Source organism: Vitis riparia, chromosome 13 (assembly GCF_004353265.1).
Source record: "Vitis riparia cultivar Riparia Gloire de Montpellier isolate 1030 chromosome 13, EGFV_Vit.rip_1.0, whole genome shotgun sequence".
NCBI lineage: Eukaryota > Viridiplantae > Streptophyta > Magnoliopsida > Vitales > Vitaceae > Vitis > Vitis riparia.
Window position 1 is genome coordinate 7,323,207 of NC_048443.1, and position 20,455 is coordinate 7,343,661.

The 20,455-nt window shown below is 30.0% G+C and overlaps 2 pseudogenes; both read left to right on the forward strand.

The window, feature by feature from the left end:
• The first annotated feature begins 9,865 nt into the window (after nucleotides 1–9,865).
• On the forward strand, nucleotides 9,866–12,636 carry LOC117929233 (annotated as a pseudogene).
• Nucleotides 12,637–17,535: 4,899 nt separating this feature from the next.
• LOC117929382 lies at nucleotides 17,536–20,025 on the forward strand (annotated as a pseudogene).
• The last annotated feature ends 430 nt before the right edge of the window (nucleotides 20,026–20,455 follow it).

A 20,455-nucleotide genomic window follows, 5' to 3' on the forward strand; every position in this document is an offset into this window, starting at 1 on the left:
TTTCTTTGTTAGCTTGGAGGATAAAGCATTTTAAGATGGATACGGTTATATATTAATTTGGTGTTATAATTTTATGTATTTTTACTTCAATTAAAATTGAAATTGAAGTCGATATCATGATTTCCAAAGAACAATGTTGATATATATTATGAAAGTTCACACCAAACAAAGCATTTGCTTGCATAAATCAAGAAACGATTTTTCCTAAAATCAATATAGTAGGAAAGCATGATATTATCAGCTCAAATTCTATAAACTTAAACTTTTAGAAAATATGATTGTCCAATATGATATCACAATCTCATTTGATAAGAGATCATGTGTTCAAACATTACTACAAGGACATTTATTTGACCATACTTAAGAGGTGTTAAAGACTATAATTTACATTATAAACGTAAATTATAAGCATCAAACTCCTTGAAGCAAATTATTCTCATTCATAGAATTTTATATTCTTAGAGGTTATCTAATTTAGGTCTTACCAAGGATTGAAATTTCAGATTTTATTGGCGATATTTCACCGATATATCGGATATTGGATGACCCCAAAATGATTTTGAGAACCGATTATCGAACGGGAGGAATTTCAGGAAAATGTCGGAAATATCATTGAAATATCAATGATATATCGGTTTGGAACCAATAAATCGAATATTAAATCGGCCATGGAGCGACACATGGAGCAAAGGGAAGAAATGGAAAAAATTGCTGATTTTTTCAGAAAATCTATGATTTTTTTGGCCGTTGTTTTTTTTGAAAAATTAAAATTCATCTAATGATCATATTTGAATTTTTGATGATCCAATGACCCAGATTTCACCCGTACTTTTGTAAAGCCATCCAATGGTCAGATTTGTGATCCAATGGTGGAAAATTAATCTTGACTTGATCCAACGACTATGAAATGTTTCCAATGGTTATTTGAAGATCTAATGGCCAAATTTGAACCAAATTTTGATCCAATGGTTAAAATTAATTTATAACAACTATTTAACCATCCAACGGCTAGTTTGACCAAAAAAATCCTATAAATACTCACAATCCACTCCATTTCATACATAAAAATTTGATTTTATTCTATTGCTCCAAATTTTTATTTTTTTTATCTCTACCAAAATTTTTAAATTTTGAAAATTTGGTGGCGAAGAGGATTAACTCCAAGTCAATACTAATTAAGATATGTTTTACCTTTCATAAAATTTATTTTTATTATGCATAATTCAATGTTAGCTTTTATGTATAGTTTAATTGATATTATCTAATTTTAAAATTTATCATATTAACATTAAATTTCATATGGAATGGAAATTGATTTGACAACTATGCATATTTAGTTTCATTTCTTAATAATTTTAAAATTAAAGTTAATTCATATGGAAATTTAATTGTAATGTTTATCTATTTCATCCATAATTCAATTTTAATTTGAACTTTTATTAGTAATGATTCTTATCAATTTCATGAATGTGGAAAATTTATTTAATTCAATTTAATGTAATTTAATTTAAATTTAATTCATATGAAAATTTAAGTGTAATGTTTATCTATTTCATATATGCATAATTCAATTTTAATTTCAATTTTTCTTTGTAATGATTCTTATCAATTTCATGAATAATATTAATATTAAATTTCTTAGATGTTTTATCTTTAATAATTTTAAATTTGATATTAGTTTCATATAGGAATTTAAAATACATGTTTAGAAAATGGCTAGTGGAAGTGGAAATGGAAGTGGTATCATGGGTCGAGATCCTTGTTGGAAATATTGTACAATTATGGAAGAGAACAAAAATGGAACAATATGCAATTACTATGGGTTGACAATAAAAAATGGTGAGATTACTTGTTTTAAATTTTACCTGTCACATACAGACCCTCATTCAAATACAAAAAAATGTTCTAACGTGCCTCCATAAATGAAACAAGAAATAAGATGACTTCTAAAGGAAAAAAAAAAGGCAAAAGCGAAGAAACCTGCAGATATAGAAGAAATCCGAGCTTAATTGTGAGACACAATGGGAGAAAGACATAGACATGTAACTGATGAGGAGGATGAGTAGAACCTTGATGATGATGATGATCATGATGGAGATGATGTTGATGTGTATATGTATTCGACTGACATGCACCTTGATAAGTGGCATGCTTATAAAGCGACAATTCGAGCATCAAAAGCTACTGAATGGAATCAACAACAAGAAAAACATATTGTAAGAGACAAAAGAAAAACAGGTATAATATTAATTTGAATTATTACTGTTTCTTATCAACTTTATTAATAATATTAAATTAACATATATGTTTAATTTTAATAATTATAATAGGTGAGTCTTCATATCTAACTAATCCAACAAGGCATATGTGAATATCGCAAAGTGTTCGATATTTGGATCCATCACCACCTAGTGCACCCTCATTGTACAAATCTTCAGCAGCAAGACAGAAAAATGTGAAAAATCTTTTCAAAGGTGGTGTCATCAAGGAAACCATGGGAAATTTGATCAATAAGTTCTTCATATATGATATTGTTGTGCCCAATGAAGCAGACTCTTACCATTTCAAGAACACGATTGTTGGTGCACAATAAGCAGGTAATTACTATAATTTTAAAAATTGTATTCATTTTAATAATATCATTATTATTTATAAAGTATGATTCCCACAAATATTCTTATATGCTTTAATTATATATGGATGATAGGTATGGGTATAGAACCACCTCTTCTTATGAAATCAAATATAAGTACTTGGATATGGAGTACAAAGACATGGAAGCTTATGTCAATATTCAAAGAGAAAAGTGGAAGACTTATGGATGCATGATTATGTGTGGCAGATGGACTGGGCTCACGAAATTACGCATAATTAATTTCATGGTATATTCAAAAGGTAGCACAATCTTCTTCAAATTTGTTGATGCATCAAATTATATAAACAACAAATACATACATGGTTTATTGAAGGATGTGATCAAGGAAGTTGACAAACAAAATGTGGTATAAATAGTTATAGATAATGGGTCGGCATTCATGTAGGCGGGGAAGCTGTTAATGAAGAAATACAATCTTTATTGAACTCTATGCGCAACACATTACATCAACTTAATGTTTGAAGACATCGGTAAAAGGCCAAGTATTGTAGATATGATTACAAAGGCTTGAAAGATAACCAACTTCATCTATAACCATAGTTGGTTGCTTGCACAGATGCGGAAGGTGTGTGGTGGAGACATAGTTGGCCTTGGAGCAACAAGATTTGCAACCAATTATATTGCCCTCGACAGTTTTTTGAAAAAGAAAGTGAGTTTGAAGAAAGTGTTTATCAATGATGAATGGCCACAACACAAGTTAAGTCGTACATTAATCAATAAAGAGGTTGAAAAACTTATGTTTGACCATGCGTACTAGGAGAGAGTGGGAAATGCCATTTGTATACGAATTGATTCGAGTTATGAATGAGAACTTCATTGACTTAATGCTAAAGAATGGGTGTTAGAAATAATGGCAAATTGTTGGGATAGAACTCTTAAACATCATTTTCATGTAGCAGGTAACTAAGTATTATCCGTCTTCAAAAGTTATTGGTATTTAATATGTTTCTTTCATAGCATTCTAATTCTACATTTCTACTTTACTATTGTACCATTTCTTTCTTAATCCAAGGTTTCAATATAAACGTGCAGTTGGTATTAATCCTGGTCTACTTCGAGCTGTTCATGAAGTCTTTGCGAAATTAAATCCTGCAGTAGAAGGTCTTAGTCAATTTGGAAATGAGGTAAATAATTATAGTTATAATATAAATTAAATAATTGAATTTCATTTACTCAATTTTTTACTTTCAATTATTTAATATGTAGCTTATACTATTCCGAGATGTAAATAGAGGATTCAATAATCGAGCAACGATTATTTCAAGGTAAAAAATGATTCCCAATGAGTATTATTTGTGAATTAATAATACATTACATTAGCATATTATTGTAGCTTTCTAATATAAGTATTGATATGATTTATTTGGTTGTAGCTGAATGGTGGTTCATGTATGGAAACCACACTCCTACATTAAGAAGGTTGGCCATCAAGGTTTTATTGCAAATTGTGTCATCTTCAACTTGTGAGAGAAATTGGAACACATTTGCCTTAATTCATACAAAGCAAAGAAATCGGTTTGCTTGCCCAAGGCTCCAACAATTAGTTTTCTATTATTATAATATGAAGCTAAAGATTCGTGATATGGAGGCAGAAAATGACAAAGTTGTGGAGAAAGATTACCCCGATTTACTTGACATTACAACTGAGGCTGGTGAAGAGGAAGATAACCAATTGTTTTAATAGGTTAGACCTCTTCCTTTAGATGATGAAGATGGAAATCCTGACCCATGAATTGCCGCACATGTCCAAGAAACAGGTGTTGATGTTGAACGACTATTATCTAATGAAGTTCATACTGATAGTTTCAACCAAGACACGAGAAATTCATTTCTACAAGGAAATTCTCAGTCAATAGTCACTTCTTAACCTTCTTTTGACTCCAGGAGTGTTGAACATAGTAGTAGACCTAGTGCTGCTAGTACTTCTGCTTCCGATTATGATGGTTCAAGAGGGGAGGAGACTAATGATGGTAGTGACCCTGGAAATGATGGAGGGGATGTTAGACAATAGCAGCAAAGTGGACAACCATTGACATTTACTTATGAAGATGATTTCACACATTATATTCAAGATGAAAACCACGACTCTAGAAGAGCTGGTCTAAGTGTTGGAGCCATTGGAAAGTCATATAGAGGAAGACGACGAAGGATAACACCATACAACAAGGACTCATTGTCGACCAATTTTAAGTCAATCAGTATAGAGACTCAATTCAATGACTTGTCAAATGAAGCCAACATTTATGCTCCTTATGCAGTGAGTTATGGTCAACCTCCTCCAAATCTTTCAAGTTCCATTGATGGAGAGTATGAAAGATATAACTTATCCTTCTTCTACACAAATGTCGTACTACCTTCCATATCAAATGCAACAACAAGGATTTCAAATGAGTACATAGGAAAACCTTGGATTTCCCATCCATGGACAGGTTGTGGGTAGGACTCAAGAAATTTATGCGTGGCATGTTCGTACTTACAATCAATACTATCAAAACTCTATGTCCTAGTATGAATATTGTTTTTAACAGGATGGACTCCCTTCATCTAACAATATGATGAAACCATATCGATCTTCATTTTGGTATTAAGGACTATTACAATGTCATATGTATTATGTCTATGTATAGATTGTTTTCATTTAATAAAATCAAATATTTCTTAACTCAATTCTAGCTTTCTAAGTGTGCAATTCCAAATTTATATTTTTTATTCTTAAAATCCAAGTATTGAATCTATCGATATATCTTTATTTACCGATTTTTTTTTTTACAATATTTATGTCAATTACACTTACAAAATAATTTTAACTGATATATCCATGTTTACCGATATTTCAAATGTCGGGTCTCACTCAACTATGGAAAAAATGTATATCACTCCTATATATGGAACAAAGAAACTTACCATATACGAAAGTGGCCCACTAATATTTTATAAGAGAATATTTTATCTCATGACAATGATTGACAAACAATCTATACTTGTCAATGTAGCATTAAATAAATACCAATACGAATAATTGAGAAAGGATTTAGAAAAGAAATATGGATTGTATTACTACGTACGAAAGGAGCACTTTTACTTTAAGTCATTTCATCAAATGAAAATTAATCTTAATCAATAAGATTTACAATGATCTTGTGGGAACCACGTGAACAAAATTACTTCTCAATGTAATCTAGTTACTTTTTAATTAGATTTAATTATCTTCTTGATTGATCTAATTTGAAGGAAAAAAATTACTTCTTTCAACTCAAATTTTCATTTAGATATATTCTTTTTTCTAGTACTGAAATCTCAAAAGAAGTAATATATATAACAATGATGCTTGTTCACTAAAGGAGTGCGACGTTTGGAATTTATTCAAATATGACTTCTAAGTGGGTCTAGAAAAAGAATAAAGTTACAAAATTATAAAATTGAAAAAGAAGGAACAAAAAGTTTACACACCCAGGTTGTCAGAACAAAGACTTGTAAAATTAACCATAAACATTGCTTTAGATGTTCTCTTATGGGTCCTTAAAGAGGTTTTTTTTTTTTTTCAAGCTAAATTAAATATTCCCTTCCAACCCAATGAAGGGAAAAGGAAAATGGAATTATCTTGTCCTCATTGCACTTTTATGATATATTATTAATAAAATATTAATATATATATTTTTAATTTAATATTTAATAATTTTAAAATTTTTAGTCCTTTTTAATCCTATTAAATTAATTAATATTATATATATTATATATTTTATAAATATAATATATATTTAATATAAATATAAAATATATAATATAAAAAAATTGAATTAAAAAAATATTTTTAATATTAAATTAAAATTCATTTGATTCAATTGTATTTAATAATACAAAATAAAATGATGATTATATATAATTTTTTTAACATTTAATTAATATATTAATGATATAGAAAAAAAGATTTGTGAAGAAAATTATTATGATTATTTTCATGTTGGAATATTTTTATTTAATTATAAAATAATTATTAATTATTTATTAAAATAATTCTTTTTAATACATAAATAAATTTTTCATTTTTTTGTTTATATGTCTTTACATTTAATAGGTGTCATTTTTTATATCCAAAGTTAAGTTAGCTTGATGGTGGGTGGGTAAACATTTGAACTTTTTGGTTGGGGTTCGAATCCCCCCAACTCCAAAAATTTGGAGCAAATTTTGGGGTAGCCATATGGCAAAAAATATATTATATATTATTAATAAAATATATATAAATATTTTATTAATATTTTTAATTTAATATTTAATAATTTTTAAATTTGTATTATATTTTTATATATATAATATATATTTAATATAATATAAGTAATAATATAAATATAAAAATATACAATTTAAAAAAAAATTAATTCAAATTTTAAATTGAATGAAAAAATATATTTAATATTAAATTAAGATTCATTTGATTCAATTGTATTTAATAATACAAAATAAATGATGATTACATATAATTTTTTTAATATTTAATTAATATATTAATGATATAGAAAAAAAGATTTGTAAAGAAAATTATTATGATTATTTTCATGTTGGAATATTTTCATTTAATTATAAAATAATTTTGAATTATTTATTAAAATATTTCTTTTTAATACATATGTAAATTTTTCATTTTTTTTTTATTTATAAGTCTTTATATTTAATAGGTGTCATACCATATAACAAATGTTAAGTTATCTTGATGGTGGGCGGGTGAATATTTAAACTTTTATTTGGGGTTCGAATCCCCAACTCCAAAATTTTGGAGCGAATTTTGGGGTTGGAAAAAATGGCGAAATATTGAAAGCTTTTGATATTTGGCAACATTTAATCCTTGAATGTAACATTATTTGAAAAATATATTTAATATGTAATAAAATGTAGATTCTAATTTATATAAAAGGATTTCACAAACAAAAATATTATATCAAATTATTCAACTCATTTTATGTAATCCAACAACTAAGAGTCATATGTGTGTGACCTAAATCAATATATAATTATAAAAATAAAAAATTTATATTTTCAATAAATATGTGGATTGTAAGATATTAAAATAAAATATGTTTGAATATTATACAGTATTATCTAATCTTAATTATTAATATATCATATGAAATAAATTTAAAAATAATATTTTTATACCATGTTGCAAAATAACAATAGGTGACAAATAAATTTTGTCCCTAAAATTTTATAATATTCTTTAGTAACAAAAATTTCAATAAAATATTTTGTTGTGAAAAATATATCTTGCGACAAAATAATTGTCACTAAATATTCATTATTGTCGCAAAAAAATTTCATGAATAACTTACTAGCATGACTTTCTCATTGTCAATATTTTTTTGTGACAAAAATGTAATTTGTTGCGCCTAATAAATTTTGAGACAATTTTTAAATTTTGTCACTAATAATGACATTTAGTGACAATTTTTTTTTTCCCACATTAAAACTTCATCGCTAATTCTCCTATTTCTTGTAGTGTACATATGGAACAAAATAAACTTACCATATACAAAAGTAGCCCACTAATATTTTATAAGCGAATATTTTATCTCATGACAATGATTGACGGACAATCTATACTTGTCAATATAGCATTAAATCAATACCAATACTAATAATTGAGAAAGGATTTAGAAAAGAAATATGGATTGTACTACTACGTACGGAAGGAGTACTTTTACTTTAAGTCATTTCATCAAATGAAAATTAATCTTAATCAATAAGATTTATAATGATCTTGTGGGAAGCGCGTGAACAAAATTACTTCTCAATGTAATCTAGTTACTTTTCAATTAGATTTAATTATCTTCTTGATTGATCTAATTTAAAGGAAAAAGTTACTTCTTTCAACTCAAATTTTCATTTAGATATATTCTTTTTTCTAGTATTGAAATCTCAAAAGAAGTAATATATATAACAATGATGCTTGTTCACTAAAGGAGTGTGACGTTTGGAATTTATTCAAATATGACTTCTAAGTGGGTCTAGAAAAAGAATAAAGTTACAAAATTATAAAATTGAAAAGGAAGGAACATTGCTTTAGATGTTCTCTTATGGGTCCTTAAAGAGGTTTTTTTTTTTTTTTTTTTTTTTTTTTAAAGCTAAATTAAATATTCCCTTCCAACCCAATGAAGGGAAAAGGAAAATGGAATTGTCTTGTCCTCATTGCACTTTTATGATATCCATTCACCTTTTCTTTTTTATAAAGTTGGTGATATAAAATGTTATTTGATGGTTATAAATACTAGATCTTGAAATAGCTTGTGAAATGAGTCTAATACACTTGGAAAGAATCCTCTAGAAGCCCTTCTTAATTATCTAGTATAGGTTTTTCATAAAAAATTAATTACAACATAGTTAAAGTGCCTATTCTCAAATCTTATTCCGCAAAATTTTGTTATAGTTTGAACATTACTACTTTTCTAGAGAATCTCACATCAACAATAAAAGGTGTTTGATAATTAACATTATAAAATCTTTTATATTTGTAATTGAAGTGTTTTATACATCCAAGTGAATATGATACGGAACCTCTAAGCTACTGAAAGGTAGAGTACCTCCGCAAATAAGGCTCAATCAATGTTAGCAGCCAGCCAATGTGGGACATTGGACTTTTGTTTGTCCTATCTCAAAAATCCTTAGTAAATTGTTGATGCCCATATTTATGTTTCAATTGTTGATGCCCAATCTTACTTTGAAACCAAATGATGCGAGACCATATACACTCCCTAAAGCCTAAGCTAATAGGAGGTAAAGGTAGCTCCACATAACAGGTCCAACCAACATTAATCAGTTGATGTTGGAAATAGACAAATGAGGTTCTAATGCAATGAAAAAAGCAAATAAGCCAAAAGAAATAACCATTCCAGTAAGTAGTAACACCTAACATATTTCTTTCTTCACACAATTTTTAAAATCCAAGTGAAACTGCTGAATTGCTCCTCTGATAGTGTAAAATTTCTCTTTATAAAACAAAGAGTATATATACCATATACTCCTTAAAGATCCACTTGAAAGAATTGGTAGAGAGTAGCATTGCATTATAGATTAATATTTGACCTTCCAGTATTTCCCATGAAAAGGACGAGGAAAAAGGTGTTGAGACAAATGCTTCTTTCCTAAAGGTGACCCAATAGCATCTTTTCTATATAAAGTTGAGTCTGTTTCTAGCTTTCCTAAAGCAAAAACATGAGAATGGCTTCACTTAGACTGCCTGATTCAATTCCTTCTCCAGTCCAAGATAGTGAGAGACTTAATCTAGCTTTACAAGGTCTTTCTTCTACCTTCATTTATCTGTTCAGTTTTTCGATGCATATAGACCAACATAATGTAATGATTGTATGAAGTTCAAATCCTCTTGATTACTTTTTTCTTGGTTTTGTGGATATGGGTAGGGAGAGGAGTGGATGAAAAAGTGATAGTATGGATATTGGGACACAGGAATGCAATCCAAAGGAAGCAGATCAAAGACACTTATCAACAGCTTTATAAAGAGTCCATCATCCATCGTCTTCAATCTAAACTTTCTGGTGTGCTCAAGGTACTTTGTGTTCATACCTTAGCCCCAATTTTATGGAGGATGTTTGATTTTGGTTATATACATGAGCTATATGAATGGCAATTAATGGTTCTAATTACATGTCTAATCAATAGTTTGAAAGGAGCTAGTAAGATAATATGGTAGATTTATGACTATCATTCTAATAGAATGAAATGCTCTTAAAAATAGATTAGTTTTCTTTCCCTCTGACAAATCTTATTGTCCCTTGAATCTCAAGATTGGTACAACTTATCAATAATTATGGACCTATAAATGGTTCAAATTTTTACATAGTTCTTAGTCATGTACGAATTGATGAAGAGTTATTCATAACTATATAATAAATGTTTGATAATAGACAGCAATGATCTTGTGGATGAATGAAGCCCCCGAAAGGGATGCGATATTGGCAAACATGGCCTTGAAAAAGAAGAGGAAGAAAATAAATCAGTTGCAGGTATTGGTAGAGATAGCATGTGCATCATCCCCGGACCATCTAATGGCAGTGAGGCAGGCCTACTTCTCTTTATACGAATGCTCTCTGGAAGAAGACATCACATCCAACATCTCAACTTCTCTCCAAAAGGTGATACATCATGTTAGACTATTAATTAATTTGAGTCAATAATATTATATCAAACTAATTTACGTTACAACTTTGACAGTATCATTTCACCATGATTACTTGTCATTAATATTGGGCTTACCATTTCAAATTCAGGACTTTTCATCAACAAAAAAGCATGTCAAAATAAGCTTAATCCTAATACATAGGAGGTATGCATATGATACGAAGACCATTATGTGTGCTATTTATGTGATTTCCCACGTATGAAAAAGTTCCCAATGCATATATATAAATTGAAATTCTCTTAATGGTATAAATGTGTTTTAAAGCTCCAATAACTTATTAAACCTAGAGCAAACAATATGTATATGGGAGCATGTTACGTACTAATATCAAAGGTGACTCTTAATCCTGGTGTGTGACTTTGTTTGTCTGACTCTACAAGGGATGTCCATTTATTTGGCTTCACAAACTCGTGCAAATGACATAACAAGGACATTGTGTCTGCCAAGGTGGTAGGGTGATTATAATACCACGCATCCAACATAGGAAAAATTTTTAGACATTATATATATAGTAGACTCCTCTTAGTGTAGACACGTTTAAAACCATGTGTATTCATTAAGTACAAAGCGGATACTATTTATATGGGAGGAAATGGGTTGGTATAATTTAAATATACCATTGTTATAATCTTCTAGCATTATACGTTTTCACTCCCTAGACTGACTTGTATTGTGGGTGATGCACAGCTTCTAGTGGGTCTAGTGAGCTCGTACAGGCATGATAGAGAATTGGTGGACTTTAATCTTGCAAAATCTGAGGCAGCTAAGCTACATGAAGCCATTGAAAAGAAGCAATTAGATCATGATGATGTTGTGTGGATATGACAACAAGGAATTTCTTTCAACTTAGAGCAACTTTTGTGTGCTACAAGCAAAGCTACGAAGTTGCTATTGATCAGGTTTGACTTCTAGAAAATCAATAGGTAGATTAATTCCTTTCTTTTCCTTTTTTTTTTTTTTTTAATACTAAAAATGAACTTTTATAAATTTTTGACAGGCCATTAATAGTAGTGGAAATGGTGATTTGGGCTCTATATTGCGAGGAGTAATTTTGTGCATTGTTTTCCCAGAGAAACATTTTGCTGAGGTGATGGAAAAAAGTTAAGGGAAGAAAATAAAAACTTTGGACCTTAGAACTTTGGATCTTACCTTTAATGTTGTATTGGTTCCTGAAAAATATAGAAATCCAAGTTGTTAGTCTTGTTCCAAACTATTGTTAGGTTCCACTTTTTTGTCTCAACAAACCAAACACAGCAAGATTAATGTGATTTTTCCATTTGTGAGTCAATTCAGGTGTGCACATAAGCAACTTCTAAACATTTGTTGAAGTTACTTTAATGCATGCCATTGGATGTTCAAGGAGGTCTGAAACTATTCCAATGGAAGACTTTCTTCTTCCATGAAAGTTTGTATTTCTTTTATTAAAGCTTAATATGTAAGCTTCTCATTAGCATTATTTTTCTCTATTGCATGATCCATCATCAGGTCATTAGAGCCTCCACTATTGGGTACTGGACTAAAGATGAAGATTCATTGACAAGAGCAATTGTGACTCGGGCTGAAATTGATATGACGAAGATCAAAGGAGAGTACTTCAAAATGAACAACACCAATCTCGATGATGTAGTTAGACATAATGCATCAGGGGTTTACAAAAGCTTCTTGATGGCCTTAATTGGAGAAATAATTTGATTCTCTCAACCAAGTGTCTGTTGTTGTTCTAATCACCAAAAACTGGCTTTATTCGGGATATATTTCCCTACTACCCCATTGTAGCCCGCAAAAGTTGAATTATAAGAACCTTCTGAATGTTTATCTTAAAAGTTTGACCGTAAACCTAAGTATATATGTGGTCTTAATCAGCTAATCAAACTAATTAAGCAGCCATTTCCATCCTTCAAACCCTTTTGGACCATGAAATAGAATAATTAATTTACTCTTTTGATGTTGATTTTAGTCAATCCATATTTGTCATTCACTTTTCCTTATGAGAGGGTTCGATCCTTGATATCCTCCACTTCAATTCATTCTTTTTTAATTAAAGCTCTTTTGGTCTCATCAACTTGAATGATCTCTTTGCCCTTACAAATTGTCTAAAAATCTAAAACTCATTCAAAAGTCAAGCCCTTCACATGGCAGGTGGTAAATAGAAGGTTAATACAAAAGAATTGCAATAGAAGAGGAGACTTTACAAGAACCACAACTCAGAGTGATGTGTTACGCATAAGAAGAGAAGGGAATTAATGGATCATCTATGTCTACATTGCTCAATGCGGTATTGACATTATGGCATTGAATGTTGAAACTTATAGGGATTGATTGAGTTCCAACTAGAAGTGTGGTGGAGATGCTAACTACTTTTGATCAATTCTTTGGAAGCTTTCTTAATTAGATGTATAAATTTATTTGGTGCATTGCTAGTACTATCTTATTATGGACTAAAAAGAAATATAATTAGAAAAGTTTTTATGATAGACTAAGCACTTTTAAGTCATTGTGGAATTTATTCTATTTTTCTTCATCCTCTTGGTTGACAACTTGTGTGATATTTGAGCGAACTCCTATGTGCATACCATGAATCATGTTGGAACACTAGTACTAACCCTCTTGAAATATGTTGGAGAAGAACTAGCCATTGAGTTTAGCTTTATTGGAAGGCTAAACAATAGCAAAAGTTGAGGACCTCTCTAATCTTCTAGTAAGGAAGATTTGAGGATAGTAATATCTTTAATAAAGAAGAAAAAAGAGTTCTATGAAAGTTACATGAGAGGCCTTCCTAAGTCTTTGATATTACCTTAGAGATGCGATGCTTCTTTTATTGGATTCTTTACTTAGTTAATCAAGTGGTGTAATCATTGATAGAGTGGTAAACAAAATATTTGATCTCTTTTTTGAGAATAGTCTACTTCTAGGAGGAATTGATGGTTGTAATATATTTCTTGCTTTTAATAAAGAGTTACAAGATTATTACAATGGGGAAGACATTTTCATGGTTCTTTATCTAATTAATAATTAAATGTTTTTGTTTTTGATAAAAGAAGTCTTCCAACCACTAAAATATAACATCTAGAGGTCTATATTCTTAATCTTTCAATAAGTGAAATTCATTTTCATTTTATGATCTTGAACCGTATATCCATTTATATCATAGAAAGATTTTATTTATAGATTATGAATCATGGCCAAAAATATAATGTAGTTATATGAAGTAGCTTTATGATTTCATTTTTAACGTTATGTTGGATATCTTGGTTATTGGTATGTGTATGTAATAGAATGTGACAACAAATTTTATTGAATTTTGGTGAACCAAAGTCCTTAATTTCTTTTAAAATATTTTTAAAAAATCAATGTTATCACCTTGTATTATAACAAGTGGCTTTAACCTTTATAAAAAAAAATTCATGGTCAATACTATGGTTTTGATTCTTAATTAACTTCAAGTGGGATTGCCCACACTTGCCCTCGACATAGATATTAAGTTCACAAAAACCAAAGATTACACCAAATTTTAAGAAATGTATGTTGTATAGAATGTAACAATATTGATTTTTTAGAAATTGAAAATTAAAATACTAAAATAAAATTTCATCCAAACCAAGGGATCTTCTCACCCGGTGCTATCACAAGACTCCTTAATTAGAATCAAAGGTATTCCAAGTGAAGGCACCCTGGTTTGTCTAATCTTGCTTCAATGACATTAATCCAAAATCATAAAATTTTTATTTTCATTTTGTATACAAAAAGATTTAACGTAGTTTAATTCCCATATTTTATTTTCCTTCAACCAATCAATTCAATTTGTTGATATTTTCATGAAGTTGCTAGAAATTTATTTTAGGTCATGGAATATAGTTCGTATTGAATTTATTCTCCAATACAAGACCATGTTAATGATAAATTGTTGATTTGATTTTGGTACCATATAGATAAAGTCTTACCACATGAAAATTGTTTTTTTCTTTTAAATAATGAAAATTATCTTTAGGTGTTGTATTACTTTAATTAAATTATTTATTTATTTTTAAAATTTATTTTAGATTTTTTATAATTTAATTACGACTATAATCCTTTCTTTTTTTTTCTTCTCCCCTTAGTTCTTAGTATTTTTTTTGAAAATGATTGTCCAATTATATTTCCAAGGACATATTGCTTCCAAGTGAAATTATAGGCTAAACATTGGTCAAGTATTCATAACTAAACTATTTTTTTAAAAAAAAGAAATTATCATTAAAGCACTATGGAGCAATTGTAGAAAGACCTAATTAATCCTAATGAGGGTTCCATGGTCCTTCCGAGCGTTCATATTCACTTTTTCAAAGTTAGAAGACCCAAGCTTTCTTTTCTTAGGTCAGAAGAAAGAGCATTTATCCTAATGTCTATATTTATTCCATTATTAACTCGTTTTCTTGGGAACCAAATAACTCTATACCTCCTACATATAGCTTTAGTAATGATAAAAAGAAAAAGGAATAAAGTGCATGTGAAAGTAGCTATAATACCTTTCAAACGACAACAAATTTTATTTTACTTTATTTTTAAAAATTATAAATTTGAAAGTGTGTAAATTAAATAACAGCTTCATGCACCTAGATTTATGATACCCGTTTGGATTTACATAACATTCTTTGGGACCCTTAAAGATTTTCTAAGCCAAAGGAAAGGTGGAAACAATCTTCCCATACATTATTGCACTCCCATAAATCCCATCACCTTCTACTTATCCAAAAAGTTTACCCTTTGAAAATGTTAAGCTGTATTGGATCTATTTACTTGGAAGACTTAAATCATGTAAAAATATCCTTGAAACAAACAACTTAGAATAAGAACTAAAATTTCATTAATTCTTTCATATATATATATATTCATTTTATTATGGAACATCAACCTACCTCAAATCCCTAGGTTGCTTGAAAGACTTCTTTGACGCCATCACACTATACACATCTATTTTAAGAATCATGATTTAGTTGACCCATTTTTTAGCTTAAGAGTGGTATTATTGCACCCCAATAATTCCTATGATGCTCACATGACCATTAATTGTGATACCACTTGTCGAATCAAGTTTTGACCACTTTATTTGAAAATCATTTAGTATTTGGCAACAATAGGCTAAATCTTTTTTTGCATTCAACATCATACCCCACAACTTGTTCTAAGAGCCATCATTTGAATAACTTATCTTCGAACTTAATTATATTTGCATACAATTGCTCTTGATTCAGACATTACATTTGTTTCTGCTACTCTATTTTACATTCAATTACTCTCTAGAATTGTGCAAAATATTAGTCTCCCTAGTTTGGATTTTTTTTTTTTTCAAAAATCGAAAAGAAAAAAAAATAATTTTTTTTCCTTTTATAATTTTATAAAACTAATATAGTTGAAACTATAAACAATTTTCCCTTTCCACATCATTATCTGTATAATAAATTCACTTCTCATGCATCTTCAAAACCAATTTGATTTGGAAACTTAAGTTGCAACTATTTCAAAGCTATGCATTTTTTTTTTTTTTTTTTGTTTCAGTCCCCCAAACATTATTTTTCTCCCTTTCAAAGGGGATCAATATACTTTTATCATTCTCTGTCACAGGTGTATACTATGTTGATTTGTCCGATTCTCTTTCAACTTCAATTGGATTTCACAAATCCCAAATGGGGTTAGCCCAAGTTGTTATATTAAGTGAAAACATATACTATAAAGCTATAAAGTGAAAGTTGGTCCATTTGGAAGTCAATTTAAGTATCACCAACCTCATATCGCAGTACAGATTTTCCAACCAAGCTTGATCTGATCGGATTTGAACGATTCTTCCTTAACCTGCATGTCAAATGTAAGACTAATTCCTTCTAGATTTTATATACTTTATAATTATCACCACATCAATCACATAGTCAATTTATTAAACATGAAATGAAATTAATAAAGTAAGAAATTGCTTTGATACACCGACCCTCAAAAGTCTCTCAAATGGGCCCTTCTTTCTTTGTGAAGGCTCATTCAACTTGTTTGATGAATGCCAACTTTTGACATTACTTTCTTTGTAAAGTCGTTATTTTATTTTTGGATGAATAGAAAAAATTATAAATTGTAACTTTTGACATTAGAAATTTTGGGCATTTGCATGTTAATGGGCAAATTAATTTATTTGACCTAGCAAAAAAATTGACCAAAAAATAGATGGAATACATTTTTTCTCCATTTATTTTGTCGTTGAACAAGCATTAATTTCAAATAATATTTTTCTCAAATTATCATCATATTTGTAATTTTTATATTTTTTTATACATTTTTCTTCCATCATTTCGTTTTGGATATGCAAACCTTCAAATTTTTTCCATGATGTCAGCAATGGCATCTCCTACACATCATATAATGCTCTTGTAAAATAAAAAGTATTGGTAAGATATGAATCTCATATGGAGAATCCTCTTTTAAGGATTTTGTTTGATGAGTTGTTTACATTGCGATGGAGATTACTTGTTGGTTTCCCATCAGAAGTGAAAAGGAAAAGACAAGAAAGAAAGAGAAAAAGAAAAAGAATAAAGAAGGGAGGGAAAGAGAGAGGAAAGAAGAGGTTGACACAATAGATCTTTCTTAAAAAGGAGAACAAATAAGTAAATAAATAACACAAGCTTTTCTCTATAAAGAGTGGTTCTCATTTTGGTAAAGAAAAATATGAAAAATGGCCACACTTAGACTGCCTGATGTAGCCCCTTCGATCTCTAACCCAACACAGTGAGAGACTTAGAGTAGCTTTACAAGGTTTCTATCCCTCTTCTTTTTCTTCTTTCTTTCATTTCTCTTCATCTTCTTAGGTTTTTTCATTTTTCGTCTACAGTTTTAGAAGGTATATAGTTAAGAATGATATATATATATATAGCAAACTACTTTATTATTATGATTATTATTTATTTATATGCTTATTTGTACGTAGGGTGGGGAGTGGATCAGAAAGTGATAATATGGATATTGGGACACAGAAATGCAGTCCAAAGGAAGAAGATCAAAGAGACTTATCAACAACTTTTTAAAGAATCCATCATTCATTGTCTTCAATCTACACTCTCTGGTGTACTTGGGGTACTTTGTTTCATGAAATATATATTTCATTCATACATAATAATAAGAGTACAATCGGGCCTTTATAAGCTAATTAGTCCCACTATTTTTGGTACCATTGAAACTAAGTCCTAGAATTAAGGCTGCAGATATTTTCCTAACAACTAGATAATAAAGAGGTATTTACAGCTAAATATATATATCTTCTAAATATTCCTAATTTTTATATAAAAAAAATGTTCTGCAAGGATACTAAACAAGGCTGTTTAAGCTGAAGATTTTGATGTTTTATGTATCATATTGTGAAGCACATGCTAATTTGTTGATGACAGTTGATATATATTATCATAGATATAAAGGGCATTGGGCTAGTTAGCTTCGCAGAAATTGAGTTCTCTCTCTCTCTCTCAAAGTGGCAGTCCTTTATTCCTGTCAAAAATTGAAGGAATGGTGTTCTATACAGCCTGAACTTAAATCCCATACCATTTTGCATCTGTCTATGCCTTCATTATTTTTCTTTAAAGGCAGATTAGGATTCAATCCCTAGTTGAGTATAGGAGAGTGGTTCTAGTAAAAGATTGTCCCCTTCATGCATATCTACTTTGGCACCACCTAATGATGATTATGAGCCTAAAATATTTAATTCGCAGAAGCTAATCTTCCCCATGTGAAACCCCATGCATATGGGAACATAATAGGTATTAAATGTTTCATAATAGAAAGCAATGGTCTATTGGATGGAAGAACCGCCTGAAAGGGATGCCAAGTTGGTAGAGAAGACCTTGAAGAGGGGGAAGGCGGGCATCACTCAACTGCAAGTCATTGTCGAGATAGCATGCGCATCATCTCCTAACCATCTAATGGCAGTCAGGCAGGCCTACTGCTCTTTATTTGATTGTTCCCTCGAAGAAGCCATCACATCCAAAGTTTCATCGTCTCTCCAAAAGGTGGTACACTCTCTTAGATATACAAGTCAAAATAATTAAGAAAATATGTTTCAGTTTTAGGGTTTAAACTTATGCTGTATGCACACCATTTGCATTTCTATGAATGACTTGTAATGTGGGCCATGCGCAGCTTCTACTGGGCTTGGTGAGCTCCTACAGGTATGATAGAGAATTGGTGGATTTGAATGTTGCAAAATCTGAGGCTGCTAAGCTACATGAAGCCATTGAAAAGAAGCAATTGGATTGTGATGAAGTTATGTGGATACTCAGCACCAGGAATTTCTTCCAGCTCAGAGCAACTTTTAAGCATTATAAACAAAACTACCAAGTTCCTATCTACCAGGTTCAGTTTTTATACATGGTTAGTTAACAGATCTGTTCGAGCCATTTTCTTTTACTGAAAGTTGACACATATATACCTTCTTGACAGGCTATTATGAGCTCAGGGAGTGATGATTTGGGATCTCTATTGCGGGTGGTAATTTTATGCATTGATGCTCCCGAGAAACACTTTGCCGAGGTGATGGAAATATATAAATAAAGAAAATAAAAATTTTTAAGCTTACCCTGACTTGGTATTATGCTTAGTGTTTCTTATGGTCTCAAATTGTGTGTCATGATGGTTAAAAAATTTTCTCACCATCCAAACAGAGTGATAGGATGCTTTTTGGAGTAATCTTAAGGAAGATTGGCAGTAAACTTGCTTAAAGTTATTAAACAGGAACATGATTTTGAAACTTATAAAAAGGTTCTGGTTGGTACAGAACTTCATCTTCTGAATGAAAGTCATTTTTCTTAAACTGCTTCCATCAAAAGATTTTCTTCGTATTTGTCAGAGATAATATTAAACTTTAAGCTTCTCATGAAATTTCTTTTTCCTTTGTTTGAACCATCACCAGATTATAAGAGCTTCCCTCAGTGGTCATCGGTCAGATGTTCATTCATTAGTAAGAGCCATTTTGGCTTGAGTGGAAATTGACATGATGAAGATCAAAGAAGAGTATTTCAACATGAACAAGGTAAGTCTTGATGATGCAGTGGTACGCAAAACATCAGGGGGCTACAAGGACTTCTTGATGACCTTAATTGGAGCAAGAATTTGATTCTCACCGCACAATCTTAGCCTATTATAGTTGACTATACATTGCAAACTAGCTCTTTTTGGAAGTAATTAACTCATAATTTATTCTGGTAAATAAGAGTGTCAGCTTGATATTCATTATTTTACTCCTTTTCTGGCCTATTCAGATTTGGGGGCATGAATCCATTTCCCTCGCATCCTAATTACTGGTTTCAGTTAGACATAGAAAATAAGTTTTATTATAGCCCAAAGTTTACCAAGTTTTGTTTTTTATAATTCTTTTAATAAGTTAAAAAACCTATCCAAAACTTCAACCACACACAGGGATGCACGATTTACCTAGTGGAAGTTACTCTAAGACTCATGTCTAAGACTTAATTTTTGGAAAACCCAAACCCAAATGTCTGAGTGTTGAATAAATGTGCTTCTACTGCTTAAGCGCCCCTTGTCAATGCTCGTGCACAATGATGAGCGATCTCAAGGAGCGTTTTTGCTCTCGATCAAGAATTTCTAAA